Below are 20,188 nucleotides of genomic sequence, written 5' to 3'. Positions count from 1 at the left end.
GAATCTGGACCACCATCTCTGAAGGTCTCGCTGTATGGTGGTACAACATGCAATGTGTGGTTTTCATGAGCATTAAAAAGAGCGGAAATGATGTTTATGTTGATCTCTATTCCAATTTTCTGTACAGGTTCTGGAATTCTCGGAACCAAGGTGATGCAAAACTCCTTTTGATGTGTGTATTGGTCGCAGCTCCAACGGACAGGATATCGCCAGTGATGTAGCTCAGTACTGGACTGTAACTGTTAAAAGTGGAGTCTTTCCAGGCACGAAAAAGAAAGGAGGAATTAATACTGTATCTACATCTATATCCATACTCCGCAAGCCACCTGACGGTGTGTGGCGGAGGGTACCCTGAGTACCTCTATCGGTTCTTCCTTCTATTCCAGTCTCGTATTGTTCGTGGAAAGAAGGATTGTCGGTATGCTTCTGTGTGGGCTCTAATCTCTCTGATTTTATCCTCATGATCTCTTCGTGAGATATATATATGTAGGAGGGAGCAATATCTGCTTGACTCTTCGGTGAAGGTATGTTCTCGAAACTTCAACAAAAGCCCATACCGAGCTACTGAGCGTCTCTCCTGCAGAGTCTTCCACTGGAGTTTATCTATCATCTCCGTAACGCTTTCGCGATTACTAAATGATCCTGTAACGAAGCACGCTGCTCTCCGTTGGATCTTCTCTATCTCTTCTATCAACGCTATCTGGTACGGATCCCACACTGCTGAGCAGTATTCAAGCAGTGGGAGAACAAGCGAACTGTAACTTACTTCCTTTGTTTTCGGATTGCATTTCCTTAGGATTCTTCCAATGAATCTCAGTCTTGCATCTTCTTTACCGACGATCAACTTTATATGATCATTCCATTTTATATCACTCCTAATGTGTACTCCCAGATAATTTATGGAATTAACTGCTTCCAGTTGCTGACCTGCTATTTTGTAGCTAAATGATAAGGGATCTATTCAAAATGGTTCAAATGGCTCTGAGCACTATGGGACATAACTATTGAGGTCATCAGTCCCCTAGAACTTAGAACTACTTAACCTAACTAACCTAAGGACATCACACACATCAATGCACGAGACAGGATTCGAACCTGCGACCGTAGCGGTCACGCGGTTCCAAACTGAAGCGCTTAGAACCGCATGGCCACACCGGCTGGCTAAGGGATCTATCTTTCTATGTATTCGCAGCACATTACACGTGCCTACATTGAGATGCAGTTGCCATTCCCTGCACCATGCGTCAATTCGCTGTATCCATATACAGCGATAATTTTATAATGTTATTCTCAATATTTCAATGTAATATATCCTTCAAGCACTTGATTATGATAAGTATGACAGACGACACTGACACTGAATGACCAAGCCTTATAAAAGTAACTCAAACTGCGTCCTTGTACTATAGAATTGATGGTTCCAGTTTGATATTTATATTGCTATAGGAGACTCTACCACAGCCAACATTTTCACCCGACCTGAGATATGGTCAACGTTATTATACTTCGAAGTGTGATGTATTCTTGAAATTGAGTAATTTTTAATTGTGGCTTTAGAGTTATACGAGGAAATTCATAAATTACGGCATTCCGAGTTGGGAAGGAGCGCATGGTCTCCGGCACGAATCCGTCAGGCGGATTTGTGTCGAGTCGAGGTCTGGTCAACCGGCCAGTCTGTGGATGGTTTTTAGGCGGTTTTCCATCTGCCTCAGCGAATGCGGGCTGGTTCCCCTTATTCCGCCTCAGCTACACTATGTGGGCGATTGATGCGCAAACAAGTTCTCCACGTACGCGTGCACCACCTTCACTCTACCACGGAATCATATGGGTTACACTCGTCTGGTGTGAGACCTTCCCTGGGGGGGGGGTCCACTGGGGGCCGAACCGCTGAATAACCCTGGGTTCGGTGTGGCGCGGCGGAGGGGTTGTGGACCACTGCGGCTGTGGCGGGGACGGAGCCTCTCTGTCGTTTCTAGGCCCCCGGTTAACATGCAATACAATACAAGTTCATAAATTAGTTAAGGACATCTTAGGATGGATCGTACTATGAGTCCATGACCAGTTACTTGTTCCATCCTTGTGAAACTAAAGCAGTATGTACGGTGTGCCTGTATGTAGGAGTAAGTGTTACGCCATAAAGATAATGGATAAATGCAGCCAGCGATCCAAGTTCTTCACTAGTGACCCAAGATTCAGAAGAAAACATAAAAAGCCTAACCCTCTGATCTGTTTACATTCGTGTTTCTAAGAACTTACTTGGGCGGTGTAGGGAGTACGTATCCATTATTTTCTGCGAAAAAGTAGAGCACATGTTGCGTTAGACGCGGGAGTACGCACAGTGTAACACGAACTAGTCCAGTAAACCGACTAGCTGTGAACAGTTCGCAATAACGCAGATGTAAATTTTCGCCCATAGGGAGATTTAGGAATCTCTGATATTCAAATATGGCAGTCGAATTCAGTGCTATACTCCTGAAACGCATCGTCCAGAAAAAGAACTTACACGCTACGCAAAGCGCAATGTACTCGCAACGCTGTTCGTGTAGAGGTCAACCGTGCGAAGAGCGTAATTTGTTTGCATTTCACTTTATGTGAGTGTGTTCTGTTTTTAATGTATGCTTCACTTCTTTTTTATCTGTTTTCGCCAAAGTTCTCGAACGACCTCTTGTTCCGCGTCATGATTCTAGTGTCGCGTGTATTTTTTCAGGGTTGTGGAGGTACTGCCTGCCACAGTTTTGCATTATTCTCTGTGAACTACTGAGCGTTACCATTTCAGGCACATTTTTTGTATGAACTGAAATCTGTGGGTTCATAGTAGCGCGCACAACCCGACGTCGTCTGGAATAAACCTACATATTCTAATTAATGCCATATAGACACTCATTTTGTTAAATTGTGATATTCGGTAGTGGAACGTTAAGCACAATGAGCACGAGTTTCCTTTTGGCCAGCACACAGCTTCAGTCAGACTTTTTGTATCGATATCAGACTTCCAACGAAATTTGTCTTTGCGATTCGGACTAGTTTTTTCGCTTTCCAGCATATCATTTTTGCCAAAGGTACACTATTCTGCACCTGATCTTCGATATTTAAACCTACATGCGAGTTCACATTTGTGTACCGCGTTACTCAGAATGCTTTTATTTTTTTTTTTTAATTTTGCAAGCATTTCTGTTTGGACATAATAATTTCATGCGGCTCAATGGCCTGATTCAAGCGTTTTGTAAATAGGATGTTTAGGTTTTTATGATGGTAACGCCACATACTATGAAAATCACTGACTGTGCTATGTGCAGTCTTTAGCTGGTTGGCATTGTTGGGATATTCGCTATTGTAGTGTTGGGCAGTTGGATGTGAACAGCGCGTAGCATTGGGCAGTTGGAGGTGAGCCGCCAGCAGTGGTGGATGTGGAGAGAGAGATGCCAGAGTTTTGAGAGGTTGCTATAAGCGGACGATCTTGACGTATGTCCGCCAGAAAAAGGAAATTTGTAAAGATGGGTGTCATGTTGTTGTTGTTGTCGTCTTCAGTCCTGGGACTGGTTTCATGCAGCTCTCCATGCTACTCAGTCCTGTGCAAGCTTCTTCATCTCCCAGTACCTACTGCAACCTACATCCTTCTGAATCTATTAGTGTATTCATCTCTTGGTCTCCCTCTACAATTTTTACCCTCCACGCTGCCCTCCAATGCTAAATTTGTGATCCCTTGATGCCTCAGGACATGTCCTACCAACCGATCCCTTCTTCTAGTCAAATTATGCCACAAACTTCTCTTCTCCCCAATCCTATTCAATACCTCCTCATTAGTTACGTGATCTATCCACCTTATCTTCAGCGTTCCTCTGTACCACCACATTTCGAATGCTTCTATTCTCTTCTTGTCTAAACTATTTATTGTCCACATTCCACTTCCATACGTGGCTATATTCAATACAAATACTTTCAGAAACGACTTCCTGATACATAAATCTATATTCGATGTTAACAAATTTCTCTTCTTCAGAAACGCTGTCCTTGCCATTGCCAGTCTACATTTTATATCCTCTCTGCTTCGACCATCATCAGTTATTTTGCTCCCCAAATAGCAAAACTCCTTTACTACTTTAAGTGTCTCATTTCCTAATCTAATTCCCTCAGCATCACCCGACTTAATTCGACTACATCCCATGATCTTCGTTTTGTTTTTGTTTATGTTCATCTTATATCCTCCTTTCAAGACACTGTCCATTCCGTTCAACTGCTCTTCCAGGGCCTTTGCTGTCTCTGACAGAATTACAATGTCATCGGCGAACCTCAAAGTTTTTACGTCGTCTCCATGAATTTTAATACCTACTCCGAATTTTTCTTTTGTTTCCTTTACTGCTTGCTCAATATACAGATTGAATAACATTGGGGAGAGGCTACAACCCTGTCTCACTGCTTTCCCAACCACTGTTTCCCTTTCATGCCCCTCGACTCTTATAACTGCCATCTGGTTTCTGTACAAATTGTAAATAGCCTTTCGCTCCCTGTATTTTACCCCTGCCACCTTCAGAATTTGAAAGAGAGTATTCCAGTCAACATTGTCAAAAGCTTTCTCTAGGTCTACAAATGCTAGAAACGTAGGTTTGCCTTTTCTTAATCTTTCTTCTAAGATAAGCCGTAAGGTCAGTATTGCCTCACGTGTTCCAACATTTCTACGGAATCCAAACTGATCCTCCCCGATGTTCGCATCTACCAGTTTTTCCATTCGTCTGTAAAGAATTCGCGTTAGTATTTTGCAGCTGTGACTTATTAAACTGATAGTTCGGTAATTTTCACATCTGTCAGCACCTGCTTTCTTTGGTATTGGAATTATTATATTCTTCTTGAAGTCTGTGAGTATTTCACCTGTCTCATATATCTTGCTCACCAGGTGGTAGAGTTTTGTCATGACTGGCTCTCCCAAGGCCGTCAGTAGTTCCAATGGAATGTTGTCTACTCCCGGGGACTTGTTTCGACTCAGGTCTTTCAGTGCTCTGTCAAACTCTTCACGCAGTATCTTATCTCCCATTTCGTCTTCATCTACATCCTCTTCCATTTCCATAATATTGTCCTCAAGTACATCGCCCTTGTATAAACCCTCTACATACTCATTTCACCTTTCTACCTTCCCTTCTTTGCTTAGAACTGGGATTCCATCAGAGCTCTTGATATTCCTGCAAGTGGTTCTCTTCTCTCCAAAGGTCTCTTTAATTTTCCTGTAGGCAGTATCTATCTTACCCCTAGTGAGATAAGCTTCTACATCCTGAAACCTTCCCGTCTAATATTGGATGAACGTTTGCTTGCTGACTCAACGCTGCGTCTCTTAAAATCTTTTAACTGCTGCTCTGTCAAGACTGCCTGCTGATTATTACGACGAAACATAAAATGTGTTGTCGCCGTGGCCCTCAGTCGTTACCTGAAATTATTAAGACTGATTCTTACCTTTAATTATTTATACTGGATCGCCATCTGACTGCTACAGCAAACTGTGGAATGAATATACTTACTTCTCTTTAACATAATTATAAGCTGCTGGTGGAGTTTCATAATACTTTGTGACTGGAATTCTTTAAGTTGAAGTTAATTTAGATTTGATAAAAGCTGAAGCTCAGTTTAGACTTTTCTTTTAAGATAACAATAAATTCCGTAAAGGATTTACGTGAATGATTTTGGGATAGAAAATTCTTAATGCATTTAATCTGGTAGAAGTTAACTATATTCTGAGAACGATCTTGACAAACAATTACAAGGAGTATAGTTCTTTACAAAAAATTCTTAAAAAGTAGCGTTGCGCTACATACCTAATTTTCCATGAAAATTACCTAACTATATTCTGAGAACGATCTTGACAAACAATTACAAGGGGCATAGTTCTTTACAAAAATTCTTAAAAACTAGCATTGCGCTACATATAGCGAGTGGCTGGCGAGCACACCGCTTCTTTCAAAGTGTTAATTCATACCTCGCTTACAGCGACCTCCTCTCATGTCTCGCTAGCTACGACTGCCTCGTCTCACATCTTACTCGCAACTGCTCGCTTCCAACGCTCAATGCTAGTTTTTAAGAATTTTTGTAAAGAACTATGCCCCTTGTAATTGTTTGTCAAGATCGTTCTCAGAATATAGTTATGTAATTTTCATGGAAAATTAGGTATGTAGCGCAACGCTACTTTTTAAGAATTTTTGTAAAGAACTATTCCCCTTGTAATTGTTTGTCAAGATCGTTCTCAGAATATAGTTAACTTCTACCAGATTAAATGCATTAAGAATTTTCTATCCCAAAATCATTCACGTAAATCCTTTACGGAATTTATTGTTATCTTAAAAGAAAAGTCTAAACTGAGCTTCAGCTTTTATCAAATCTAAATTAACTTCAACTTAAAGAATTCCAGTCACAAAGTATTATGAAACTCCACCAGCAGCTTATAATTATGTTAAAGAGAAGTAAGTATATTCATTCCACAGTTTGCTGTAGCAGTCAGATGGCGATCCAGTATAAATAATTAAAGGTAAGAATCAGTCTTAATAATTTCAGGTAACGACTGAGGGCCACGGCGACAACACATTTTATGTTTCGTCGTAATAATCAGCAGGTAGTCTTGACAGAGCAGCAGTTAAAAGATTTTAAGAGACGCAGCGTTCAGTCAGCAAGCAAACGTACATCCAATATTAGACGGGAAGGTTTCAATCCTTACATTTGTCCTCTAGCCATCCCTGCTTAGCCATTTTGCACTTCCTGTCGATCTCATTTTTGAGACGTTTCTATTCCTTTTTGCCTGCTTCATTTCCTGCATTTTTATATTTTCTCCTTTCATCAATTAAATTCAATATTTCTTCTGTTACTCAAGGATTTCTAGTAGCCCTCGTCTTTTTACTTACTTTATCCTCTGCTGCCTTCACTACTTCATCCCTCAGAGCTTCCCATTCTTCTTCTACTGTGTTTCTTTCCCGCATACCTGTCAATTGTTCCCTTATGCTCTTCTTGAAACTCTGTACAACCTCTGGTTCTTTCAGATTATCCAGATCCCACCTCCTTAAATTCCCACCTTTTTGCAGTTTCTTCAGTTTTAACTTTCGTGTAAGCAAGGATGAAATGATGATAAAGGCAATACAATACCCCGTCCCCAAACGGAGAAAATCTCCGTCAGGGCAGGAAATTCAACGGCGCTAGACCACCAGACCCTCTGATGTAAGGAATTATTATTATTATTATTATTAAGCACCCGGTTGAGAAGGGGAAGCAACATATACTTTCGTGGCTCCCTTTCTCGTTTAGAAAATGCCGCGTACCATTGTGGAACATGAGACTTTGTGCGAGCGATGTGCGATTTGAGAAGTAAAGTTTGCTAAGACGTTCCTAGACGTCACTCGCACTGAAAAAGTACATAAGGGCCAGTGTAAAATTGAGTTTGAAAAATACCCATTGTGTTACCATTCCTAGACCGGCAAGGGAACTTGATGTTCCAACAGGACAATGCACGTCCGCATGTATCCCGTGCCACCCAACGTGCTCTAGAAGGTGTAAGTCAACTACCCTGGCCAGCAAGATCTCCGGATCTGTCCCCCATTGAGCATGTTTGGGACTGGATGAAGCCTCGTCTCACGCGGTCTGCACGTCCAGCACGAACGCTGGTCCAACTGAGGCGCCAGGTGGAAATGGCATGGCAAGCCGTTCCACAGGACTACATCCAGCATCTCTACGATCGTCTCCATGGGAGAATAGCAGCCTGCATTGCTGCGAAAGGTGGATATACACTGTACTAGTGCCGACATTGTGCATGCTCTGTTGCCTGTGTCTATGTGCCTGTGGTTCTGTCAGTGTGATCATGTGATGTATCTGACCCCAGGAATGTGTCAATAAAGTTTCCCCTTCCTGGGACAATGAATTCACGGTGTTCTTATTTCAATTTCCAGGAGCGTATTACAAGGAGGGAATGTAAGTTGTATGTTCACGTCGACCTTGACTGTTCTGTCCACACAATGACACGTCAGATACGGTTGGCTCTGTGAAAAAACTTGGCACATAGAAAGTAAATGATTAAGGATATCCAACTGCCAAAGTAAACACAAATTTATAGTAATTGACACTATAAACACGAACTTGGATTTAACATACATATAACATGTTAACACTTACGTCAATAACAATGACAGGGCATGAGTGGTTTGAAAAGTTTAGAAATCACTTAGAAATTTCCATTCATTAACCACTCAGCGTTTTCCACATGTACTAGTCCCACAAGCAACAAAATGACAGTATATCTCTGCAAGTTTTAACAAATTACACATCTTATAATGACGCCCATGTAATGGTGCGCACGTATTACACAGGAGATAAAAAGAGAGTGATATCGTCCGGCCGTGGACGATGGGTTGCGCGCTTGCTTGTTTTTAATATTCTAATGTCTTCAGAGTCTGTCTTTAATATCGATATCTTTACATGCTCGCTGAATTAGTCTATAGCGTCAGTGGCGCTGGATTCATTTCTCCTAGTAAATCGTCAAAATACATAATTGCAATACATAATTAAATATTATTCATTGACAAATAAATGTCTCTTGGCCTCTTCCGTTACTCAAATCAGTGTTTTATGTGACGCGATATGGCGGTATGAAAATACAATATCTCAGCCCGACTCTGGACAAGAAGTGAGTGTGCGCCTGTCGTAAAATATTGACTGACAAAACAAAGCTAAGAGCCCAGAATGGAAGAAGGGAACGAGATGGAACCACACCGGTTGTGACAGTCATGATATTATGTCAGTGATTACAGAATCGATTCAACTTCGCAAAGAAGTTGGCAGTATGAGCAAGCTTAATATGACGTTGTACTCCCTTTCTCTTCGGTGCGTTCACTGACTGGTTTGGGAAGGGGTCACAAAGCTATTGTACCCTCTGCCATGGCAAGCCGGCCCACAGATGTTGTAACTGGCCTTCGGCATCCTGCGTACTGGCACCGAGGCAGACTTCACGTCCGAGCTGGACCCACACGTGTCCCACTGTGGACATTAGCGGACGAGCATTATCATGTTGAAAAATGACACCACGACACTGCTGCATGAGTGGGAACACGTGAGGATGTAGCATGTTCGTGGCGTACCGCTGTGCCGTCAGAGATCCTTCATTCACTTCCAGCCGTGACCTGAAGTAATACCCCATGGCTCCCCATGCCACGACACCAGAAGTGACACCGCTGTCCGTCTCCAAAATATAGGAGCAATGGGATCTACATCTGCATGATTACTCTGCAATTAACAATTAAGTGCCTGGCAGATTGTTCATCGAACCACCTTCAAACTATTTCTCTACCAGTACCATGAGAAACCAGTCCAAAATTGTAAATTTTACTTTTTGTTATTCACTCGATGACTGGTTTCGGGCCGACACTCATTTTCAAACCATCGTAACATAGTGAAAAATGGTATTTTCGAATAGGGTGAGTCGCCTAACGTTACCGATGGATATATTTCGTAAACCACATCAAATACTGACGAACCGATTCCACAGACCGAACGTGAGGAGAGGGGCTAGTGTAATTGTTTAATACAAACCATACAAAAATGCACGAAAGTATGTTTTTTTAACACAAACCTACGTTTTTTTAAAATGGAACCACGTTAGTTTTGTTAGCACATCCGAACATGTAAACAAATACGTAATCAGTGCCGTTTGTTGCATTGTAAGATATTAATTACATCCGGAGATATTGTAACCTAAAGTTGACGCTTGAAACCTCCGACGTTCAGTTGCGTGTTGTAACAAACACGGGCCACGGTCGGCGAGCAGCATCTGCAGGGGCATGTTTACGATGACGACCGTGTTTACGAGTGTGGCTGTAGTGCACTGTTGTGGTTTGGTCAAGATGTCGCAGTGTCCGCATGTAGCGCTTGCTGCTATTGTTATTCTGCACTCGTCTCCGCACGCAGACCAACTGTAGTACACCTTGTTACCAGACGTCTGTGATAGTGTAGTGTTGTAGGAACTGTGACCATGGTGTATTCGAACTCTTAAAAGGCGGAGATGATACTCATCTATGGCGAGTGTCGACGAAATGCATCTGAAGCCAGCAGGGTCCAGGCAGAACGGTACCCGGACAGAGAGCATCCAACCTGCCGCACATTGCAAAACATCTACCGTCAACTGTATGCAACAGGTGTGGTCGTAGCACGCAAACGGGTCCGTAACAGGCCCGTCACAGGAGAAGCGGGTGCAGTTGGTGTGTTAGCTGCTGTTGCCATGAATCCACACATGAGTACACGGGACATTGCAAGAGCCGGTGGACTGAGTCAAAGTAGTGTCAAGCGCATACTGCATCGTCACCGCTTTCACCCTTTTCATGTGTCGCTACATTAGCAATTACATGATGACTTTAATCATCGAGTGCAACTCTCTCAATGGGCATTAACAGACAATGCGTTGCAGTCCTACCTGTTTACCGATGAAGCGGGTTTCACAAACCATGGGGTAGTAAATCTACGGAACATGCGTTACTGGTCCGTGGACAATCCTCGCTGGCTCAGACAGGTAGAGCGACAGCGACCGTGGACTGTAAATGTATGGTGCTGAATCATTGGCGACCACCTCATTGGTCTTCACTTCATTGCAGGGGCCCAAACAGCTGCAACAAACATCGCGTTTCTACAGAATGATCTGCCAACTTTGCTCGAAAATGTCCCACTGGAAACGCGTCGACGTATGTGGTATCAGCATGATGATGCACCTGCACATTCCGCAATTAACACTAGGCTGACCCTTGACAGGATGTTCGACGGGCGTTTCATAGGACGTGGACGACGCATAAATTGGCCAGTCCTTTCTCCAGATCTTACACCTCTGGACTTCTTTCTGTGGGGTACGTTAAAGGAGAATGTGTACCGTGATGTGGCTACAACCCCAGAGGATATGAAACAATGTATTGCGGCAACCTGCGGCGACATTACACCAGATGTACTGCGGCGTGTACGACATTCATTACGCCAGAGATTGCAATTGTGTGCAGCAAATGATGGCCACCACATTGAACATCTATTGGCCTGACATGTCGGGACACACTCTATTCCACTCCGTAATTGAAAACGGAAACCACGTGTGTACGTGTACCTCACCCCTCATGGTAATGTACTTGTGTGTCAGTGAAAAAGACCAATAAAAAGGTGATAGAATGTGGACGTAATGTGCTGTTCCAGTCTCATCTGTACTTAAGGTCCATCACCGTTCCCTTTGGATCCCTACGTAATTCGGTGCTCTCCGATACACTCGATTGAACAGCGGTGGAGTGGTACTCAATCGTCAACTTTAGGTTACAATATCTCCGGATGTAATTAACATTTTACTATGCAACAAACGGCACTGATTACGTATTTGCTTATATGTTCAGATGTGCCAACAAAACTAACGGGGTTCCATTTTTAAAAAACGTAGGTTTGTGTTAAACATACTTCCGCACATTTTTTTATGGTTTGTATTAACCAGTTACACTAGCCCCTCTCCTCACGTTCGGTATGAGGAATCGATTCGTCAGTATTTGATGTGGTTTACGAAATATATCCAGCAGCAGCGGTAATGTTAGGTGACTCACCCTATATATATATATATATATATATATATATATATATATATATATATATATATATATATATATATATATATATATATATATAAGATAACCGTGCAGCTAGGTAGAATGAATTCACAATGAAATTAATACCCTTAGCTGCATTCAGGCGTCCATATACGTCGACGGGAACAGTTGAAAATGTGTGGCCCGACCGGACTCGATCCCTGGATCTGCCGCTTACATGGCAGACACTCTATCCAGCTGAGCCACCGAGGACACAGAGGATAGGGCGACTGCTGCGATGTGTCTCTGGCACGCCCCCCGTAAGGCCCACATTCCCAGGTCATTGTCCCGCATTACTAATATAGTCGAGTCCCGATCGGGCCACACATTTTCAACCGTCCCCGTCGACGTATATGGACGCCTGTGCATAGCTAAGGATATTCATTTCATTATATTGATTTGATTGTAAATTCATTTTCTAACACGTCAAAACAATGTCGAAAATGTGCAACGAACTGTTACAGCGTACACAGATTACTATCTATGCCGAAACTTTATATTTTCTATTTGTACGGTACTTACACTGTAAAGAATTGAAATAATGCTTAGTATATTGTATTTATCAATGTTTTTCTAAAATGCATGAAAAGAAAAAGCAAAGGAAAATTTCCATAAAGGGACAGAACTGAATACAGAAGAAATTCGTGTATAAAATTACGTACTTTCATTATTTTGCAGTTGACAATTTACACATTCTGGGCTGATTTTCATTGTAAAGTAGAGGAAATAGTAGTTGTCTCGCAAACTTTATAAACGTCACGGTTTTACACTTAGATGTTTGTTTCAAAGTTTCTATAAAAAACGAACTTGGTTTACGTTCTTGAAAGGTTCTCCGCCGACGCATAGTTTGGCAGCAAAGAACTTGTAACGCATAATTTGGTCAAATTTTGGCGGGAATAGCTAGTGATGCACCGCAGAACCTGTTTTGATGCAGTCTTCTCGATATGTGATTTCGTTTTCTTTCTCGATGGGCCGATTTTACGTAGAATGGGACAATATTGTTCGCGTGTAGCTGCCGAGGGCTAACGTATTACGAAATCCTAAACGCTGTAATTACAATCCTTGCTTGGAAAGCTGTTTGCAGAATCCTTGTGGACGCTATAAGTCCAATCCTTTCTTCTAAATTTATTTGAATCTCAAATTTTTCTTCTCTGTCCTATGCATGCCTTTTTATGAAAATTTTAAAAAAATATTATGGCCATATTTTGGTGTATTTGCAGTGTAAGTACAGCAAAAATTGGAAATGAAAAAAAATTTCAGCGAAGGGACTGGAGGACACCGTCCTTGTACTGCCGTCCCGTACTCCTTCCGCTGCCCCAACGGCTACCGGACAATAACGCTGTCGTAACAGCCTCATGCCTCGCTCGACCCGCATCAAAAACGCTACTCACTGTAAACGCTCGGCTGCGGCTCCAATTTCTGTCACTTTCATTTCCGGCCGAACCCTGTATATTCCATGAATTTGGACGGAATCGGCGATAACGAGTAGTCGCGGTCCCCTTACGAGATTATTACCAAACATGAGGAATTTTGAATTCTGAAATTAATTCTATTTGGCCCTCTTTCTTTGCGATACGAACTGTCCTGGACAGCCGTTGTGGTGTTACAATCACGTCATATGGCTTCAAAAGCCTCCGAGTTGTAGGCTGCCTACGCCTGGGGCGATACTTCTCTAGTCCAGCTTCTGCTAGTCTGGCGCAGAATGACAGAGAATCTTGTAGGGAATCCATTACTTGCTGTCCGATGGCAGTCACAGATTTGAGGGGGTAACGATGTGTTGGGTGCACCATGCGGCCACTTTATTTTGTGTTGGTAAGACGTGGTCCACGTGAACATTAAGGAGCATGCATACCCTCATGTTCCCATGTAGTCCAACATCGCGCCACCTACATTCCAAAGGCCCCAGAAATGTGGATATTTGCAAGATTCGCCCTATTGCCCAAATGGAGATCCACAATGAGGCCGCTATCAAACTCTGTCAGGTACTGATAACGCTGTCTCACACGAGTATGCGACATCTCTGTGTCCTTGGCAGCGACCACTCAACATTTGCCCCTGTTGACGCCCTTGTACAACCTACCACAGCTGGCCGTTTTACCTGTCACGGAGAACCGTAACTAATCATTTACATATCCTTCTATTGTGTATACGTTTACTAAGTTACATTGGCATCCAACCATATCTTCTGGCTGATAGCTGTTTTTGTCAGACAGTTTAATAATACAGAGCACTCGACTTTCAACGCAGTGACGGAGCTCTTCTCCTGTTGCAGCACTTTGCTTTCACAGAGTTCATACAATTTGCCATTTATTTACGCATGTTAACTCGGAGCATACTTTAATTTTGTGTTCCAGTCTACAAATCTGTCTTGAAGGATAATGGCGCCGCATCCGTGCGATATATTTCGGTGACGTTCATCGTAACTGTTTCTCTTTAATTCATTCTGGATTGTGAAAATTCCAGCGACGCCAGTACTCCATTCTACGAGAGCAAGTCAAAAATTATGTACACTTTTGCTATAGCGCTTCTAACATTGCGCACGCTGTCTTCTGTTCTCGCACATGTCGTTGTTATACTGTTGTGGTAATGCAGTAATAGTTTGATTTTATGTCCGCCATTGTTCTTCCTTCAGTTGCAGGAGGCAGCTCCGTTAGAAGTGTGCACCAAAGAGGGACAACGGGCGGTGATCCGAGTCCTCTGGTCGTAGGGTGGCAAAGGGGCAGACATTCATCGCAGACTATCATTGCAATATGGGAGAAGTGCACTATCACGTAAAACTGTGTTTTTGTGGACCGATAAGTTTATAAGTGGTCGAACAAGTGTAACGCATGGAGAGGGAGCGGGACGGGCATCAATTTCCACTATAGGCGACAACATTCAGCAAGCGTGAAGGATCGTTCTGGCGAGTAGGTGAATCACTATCGATGAGGTAGCATCCGCTTTGAACATCAGCCATGGCTCCGCCCATCACATCATCCACGACGAGCTCGGTTTCCATAAGGTTTGTGCACGTTGGGTACCAAGAAACCTACTAACGATAGTAAGCTCACCCGTATTAGGATCTGTCAACGCTTACTCACTGGCTTCAGCAACGAAGGTGATATATATTTGAACATAATTGTCAAACTTTATTTTCAAATTGTATCTAGAATATAGTAGAAGTTTTGTTGCAATTGTGTAGAGGAAAGTCGTTCACGTAACACACATACATGTAAAAACACTAAAACTTTACAGAATTGTATACTTACACTGTATTATATCTTCGACTCTAGTCACGACTACTTGCTATAATTTTTGCAGGGTCCAGTATAGCATAATTACACTGTAATGTCGGGTAAAACAGACACCGCGAAAGAACGTAAACAACTGCTTCCGTTCGCTACCTTACAGGCACAGCCACACGGTAGGCCTTAACGTAACGTTGCCACATTTCGGTCCTCCGGCCTCTAATACAAGCGGCCGTGGTCTTTGCCGCCGATGCAACGTCTTTGGCGCTAGTGTATCTGATGCCACAAGCACAGTGGCGCGGTCCGCGGGATGAAAAGGATGTAGCGAGAGAGGCAGCGTCAATTTTTCGTCTCACGCTGAAGATGGCCTAGCAGTACGTGGCCAAAAATTTAGGAGGAGTGGAATTTATGTGGCTGCACGTCCGAAATTTAGTGGATTGGTAATTTTGTTATTTAAATATGACAAAAAAATGCCTCTGAGCACTATGGGACTTAACATCTATGGTCACCAGTCCCCTAGAACTTAGAACTACTTAAACCTAACTAACCTAAGGACATCACACACATTCATGCCCGAGGCAGGATTCGAACCTGCGACCGTAGCAGTAGCGCGGTTTAAATATCACACTGAGGTTGTTGTTGTGGCCTTTAGTCCTGAGACTTGTTTGATGCAGCTCTCCATGCTACTCTATCCTGTGCAAGCTTCTTCATCTCCCAGTACCTACTGCAGCCTACATGCTTCTGAATCTGCTTAGTGTATTCATCTCTTGGTCTCCCTCTACGATTTTTACCCTCAAGCTGCCCTCCAGTACTAGATTGGTGATCCTTTGATGCCTCAGAACATGTCCTACCAACCGATCCCTTCTTCTTGTCAAGTTGTGCCACAAACTCCTCTTCTCCCCAATTCTATTCAATACCACCTCATTAGTTATGTGATCTACCCATCTAATGTTCAGCATTCTTCTGTAGCACCACATTTCGAAAGCTTCTGTTCTCTTGTTGTCTATACTATTTATCTTCCATCTTTCACTTCCATACATGGCTACACTCCATACAAATACTTTCAGAAACGACTTCCTGACACTTAAATCTTTACTCGATGTTAACAAATTTCTCTTCTTCAGAAAAACTTTCCTTTCCATTTTATATACTTTCTACTTCGACCATCATCAGTTATTTTGCTCCCCAAATAGCAAAACTCCTTTACCACTTTAAGTGTCTCATTTCCTAATCAAATTCCCTCAGAATCATCGGAATTAATTCAACTACATTCCAGTATCGTCGTTTTGCTTTTATTGACGTTCATCTTATTCCCTCCTTTAAAGACACTGTCCATTCCGTTCAACTGCTCTTCCAAGTCCTTTTCTGTCTCTGACAGAATTACAATGCTATCGGTGAACCTCAAAGTTTTTATTTCTTCTCCATGGATTTTAATATCTACTCCGAACAGTTTGATTTAACTGAAGTATGGTATGATGACTGTTGATTTTATGAAGGATGATATTGTGACGTCGCAAGTTATTACGGGATAACATTTATTGCAATAAGATACGCAGATGTGGAGCCGATAGCTGTGATGAAGCTGCAGGAAGACGGCTCTGCTATGAATCACTGCGCAGCTGACGCTATGTGGCCATGCGAACGGGCTACCCTGTCACCTAGTACGACCGTATATTCATACCCCGTACGAAACTAAATAAACCATAGTAAATATTAACCAATTGTTTTCAAACTTGGTATACAACTTTTTGCGATTCAGTAGAAGATCTCATAAAAATTACAGATTTCTAACTATTATAGTTTCGGAGATTGAGAAAATTACCTAAAAACCATAAAAGCGACACTTAGGGTGTAAAATTCAGTTAGGAACAATAACCGTTTGTCTTTAGCTATCAATTGAATTCATAACCAAAGTTCTCAATGTGTTGAATGATCTAATTGGGATTTTTATTTCAAAAATTTCAATTATTTCGCATTTCATACTATGAAATTCGTGAAAAATTAATATATGTTTATTATGTTGTTGTGGGAATAAATGGGAATGAATGAGAGTATATGTGGGACATACGTAAAATTTGATTTTACTGTCTGTAAAACGTTACGCAGTCGGATCGTGGGAAAGCTGTATTGTGCCCACATTGCTTCAAAAATGGTTCAAATGGCTCTGAGCACTATGGGATTTAACTTCTAAGGTCATCAGTCCCCTAGAACTTAAAACTACTGAAACCTAAGGATATCACACACATCCATGCCGAAGACAGGATTCGAACCTGCGACCGTAGCGGTCGCGTGGCTCCAAACTGTAGCGCCTAGAACAGCTCGGCCACACCGGCCGGCCCTGATTTGCTATATGACGTATGTCGAGGCGTGTTTGCTTTTCTAAGAAAGCAGCCAGAATATCAGTTTCTAAATTAATTTCAAGATTATTTTTATTTTCGGTATTTTTACTAAACATTATATTAATATTTGCATTGGCTTAGGCTAGTTTTAGAGCGAGAGTTATCAGGATTAAGCTGTTCCCGCGCGTAGAAACTTAGATATGCAGAGAGTGGGGAGGCATCGAGAGAGTCGATCGCCAGCTACCGGAAGCGAAAGGTCATGGCAAATGTCACGATGCTCATTATGTGTAAAATGAAGAAATACTGAGTTTTCGCGTTTAGTACGAGTCGTGACTGCAGCTGTCGCAGTTACGAACATTTTGATGAAAGTTTGAAGTTTCCGGATTGTTTTGTTGGAAAGTTGAACTTTCGGCCTTAGTGAAAATTCCGCATGGCACATTCTGTATTCATTTATGGTGTATTTGGAGAGTACGTCTTTTATGTAAGACCTCTGAATGAGACTGAATATAGAAATCGCATATAGTGGTGAATCAGAGACTGTGAGATCGCAAACATGAACGGGTGTAGATTTCTGGCTGCTTTGGTGTGAAATTTGTTGTTTTACTGGGAACTGAGAATGATAGAATAGTACCTCACTAAATGTGCTCTAGATAGCCGTAAACGTGTGTTATTAAGCAGTAAACAGTACTGGTGTTGACATTTTAGGACGCTTATTTCAGTTAAAAATACACCATATTACCACTCGAAATCTTGATAAATGGGAACTTTCAGGAACTTTTTCCAGAACTAGAGTTACGCGGACTCTGCTGGGTAGGTATTAGGCGGCGTTTCCTTGAACGGTGTCCTCCCCGATAGCTGAGTGGTCAGCGCGGCGGTCCGTCACGCCAAGGGGCCCGGGTTCGATTCCCGGTTGAGTCAGAGATCTTCTCCACTCAGGGACTGGGTGTTGTGTTGTCCTCCTTATCATTTCATCACCATCAGTGGAAGGCAACGGGAAACCACCACTGGAATCGCTTCTCTAGACGCTCATGCGGTCCACCTCTCTGACGGGGCTTGCCCCATGACAGAGGCAGAACACAATGTTTCATCAACGCTGCTTTTTTCGCCGTCCAAGAAGTACCTACGATTGCAGAGTGAAGGGACGTCGAGCAGAAGTCGTACTGAGGTAGGTGTGTAAGGTGTCAGGCAAATCCAACACCTTCCATGAAAACCCTGACATGATGGAAAATCCGGCAGTATGTCACATAGCTCCGAATAAATCCTAACATTAAATTAACCAAAGTAATACGATCAACGAGTGAGCAAATGGAATACCACAAACTAACACAAGAACGCCTAAATGCATGTCATACCTTCCCACCGCGAAACAGACGCAGTTCCGAGGGAAGAAACGAGAACAGAAGCCGAGAGCAGAGTCGTGTAGGCTAGGAGGCCCTACAATAAGGGACGGATGCCCATGTCGCCCGGTGAGACTTTTTCGCGTCTCTGTTACGTAGCAAACATTAAAAACATTGCCTCACCACGAAAAGTATAAAGTTTCTCATTGGATAGACAGAATTTTTGTAGGCGGAGCTTAAGGTTAACATTGAGACCCTGATTGGTCAGTTGAAAACACAGCCAGATAGCTTTTCTAAAACCAACTTCGGTAAATTGTAGTAAGGAGAAGTTAGAAAGAGAAGCCACATCAGCCACTGTACTTTACGACAAGTTACGTAAGTAATTAAAGATAATTGAGAGTCACTGTAGACCATTTTTGATAGTTTTCTCTTTCGTGAAACTTAATTTAATCCTAGATTATAGGTGTGATATGGCATAGGTCATCCTTCGATCCATTGCAGAACTTGGAAACCCATTCAGGGAATATTCGTTCACATTTTTGTTGAACGCAGTTGCTCTTTACCATCCTGTATTAAACACTTCCTTTTATCAATAGTGCAATTTATGAACAATGTTTTGTGAATAGAATAAAATTTCCAATGGTAAACTTAACTGCTTTTTCGACGTTATTTTACCAGCTAACTAAAAATAGGAAAGTCTTGAACTCCTTCCGCTAAATTTAGTTAGTACTAAGGTTCTCTTACAGGGAGTACAGTGGAGCTGACGCTGAAATCATTAAGTATTTGATTATGTCATCGCTACTCTCACTGAACTCTTCTGAACTCTACATGTCATGTGTGGTCTGGCGCCTCCTTACCAGCAACAGGTCCCAGGTTCAAACTAGTCAATTCCCTAAAAAACACGCTCAGAGCGTCGTTGCGCGAAAGTGGTAGGGAGACACGACTTAGAACAAACAGACACTACGCAGAATGTTAGAAGTGGACATTTAATATGAAGAGCATGACGAATGTTCGAGACACATATATTTTTACCCGCCCTGCCGCAATATGATGATTGTTAATTTTACTTGAGGAGCCTATACCTTGCATATACACTCCTGGAAATGGAAAAAAGAACACATTGACACCGGTGTGTCAGACCCACCATACTTGCTCCGGACAATGCGAGAGGGCTGTACAAGCAATGATCACACGCACGGCACAGCGGACACACCAGGAACCGCGGTGTTGGCCGTCGAATGGCGCTAGCTGCGCAGCATTTGTGCACCGCCGCCGTCAGTGTCAGCCAGTTTTCCGTGGTATACGGATCTCCATCGCAATCTTTAACACTGGTAGCATGCAGCGAAAGCGTGGACGTGAACCGTATGTGCAGTTGACGGACTTTGAGCGAGGGCGTATAGTGGGCATGCGGGAGGCCGGGTGGACGTACCGCCGAATTGCTCAAAACGTGGGGCGTGAGGTCTCCACAGTACATCGATGTTGTCGCCAGTGGTCGGCGGAAGGTGCACGTGCCCGTCGACCTGGGACCGGACCGCAGCGACGCACGGATGCACGCCAAGACCGTAGGATCCTACGCAGTGCCGTAGGGGACCGCACCGCCACTTCCCAGCAAATTAGGGACACTGTTGCTCCTGGGGTATCGGCGAGGACCATTCGCAACCGTCTCC

This window comes from Schistocerca gregaria, chromosome 7 (genome assembly GCF_023897955.1).
Source record: "Schistocerca gregaria isolate iqSchGreg1 chromosome 7, iqSchGreg1.2, whole genome shotgun sequence".
Lineage (NCBI taxonomy): Eukaryota > Metazoa > Arthropoda > Insecta > Orthoptera > Acrididae > Schistocerca > Schistocerca gregaria.
The sequence above is the reverse complement of the archived record's forward strand: the minus strand, read 5'-3'. Positions refer to the sequence as shown.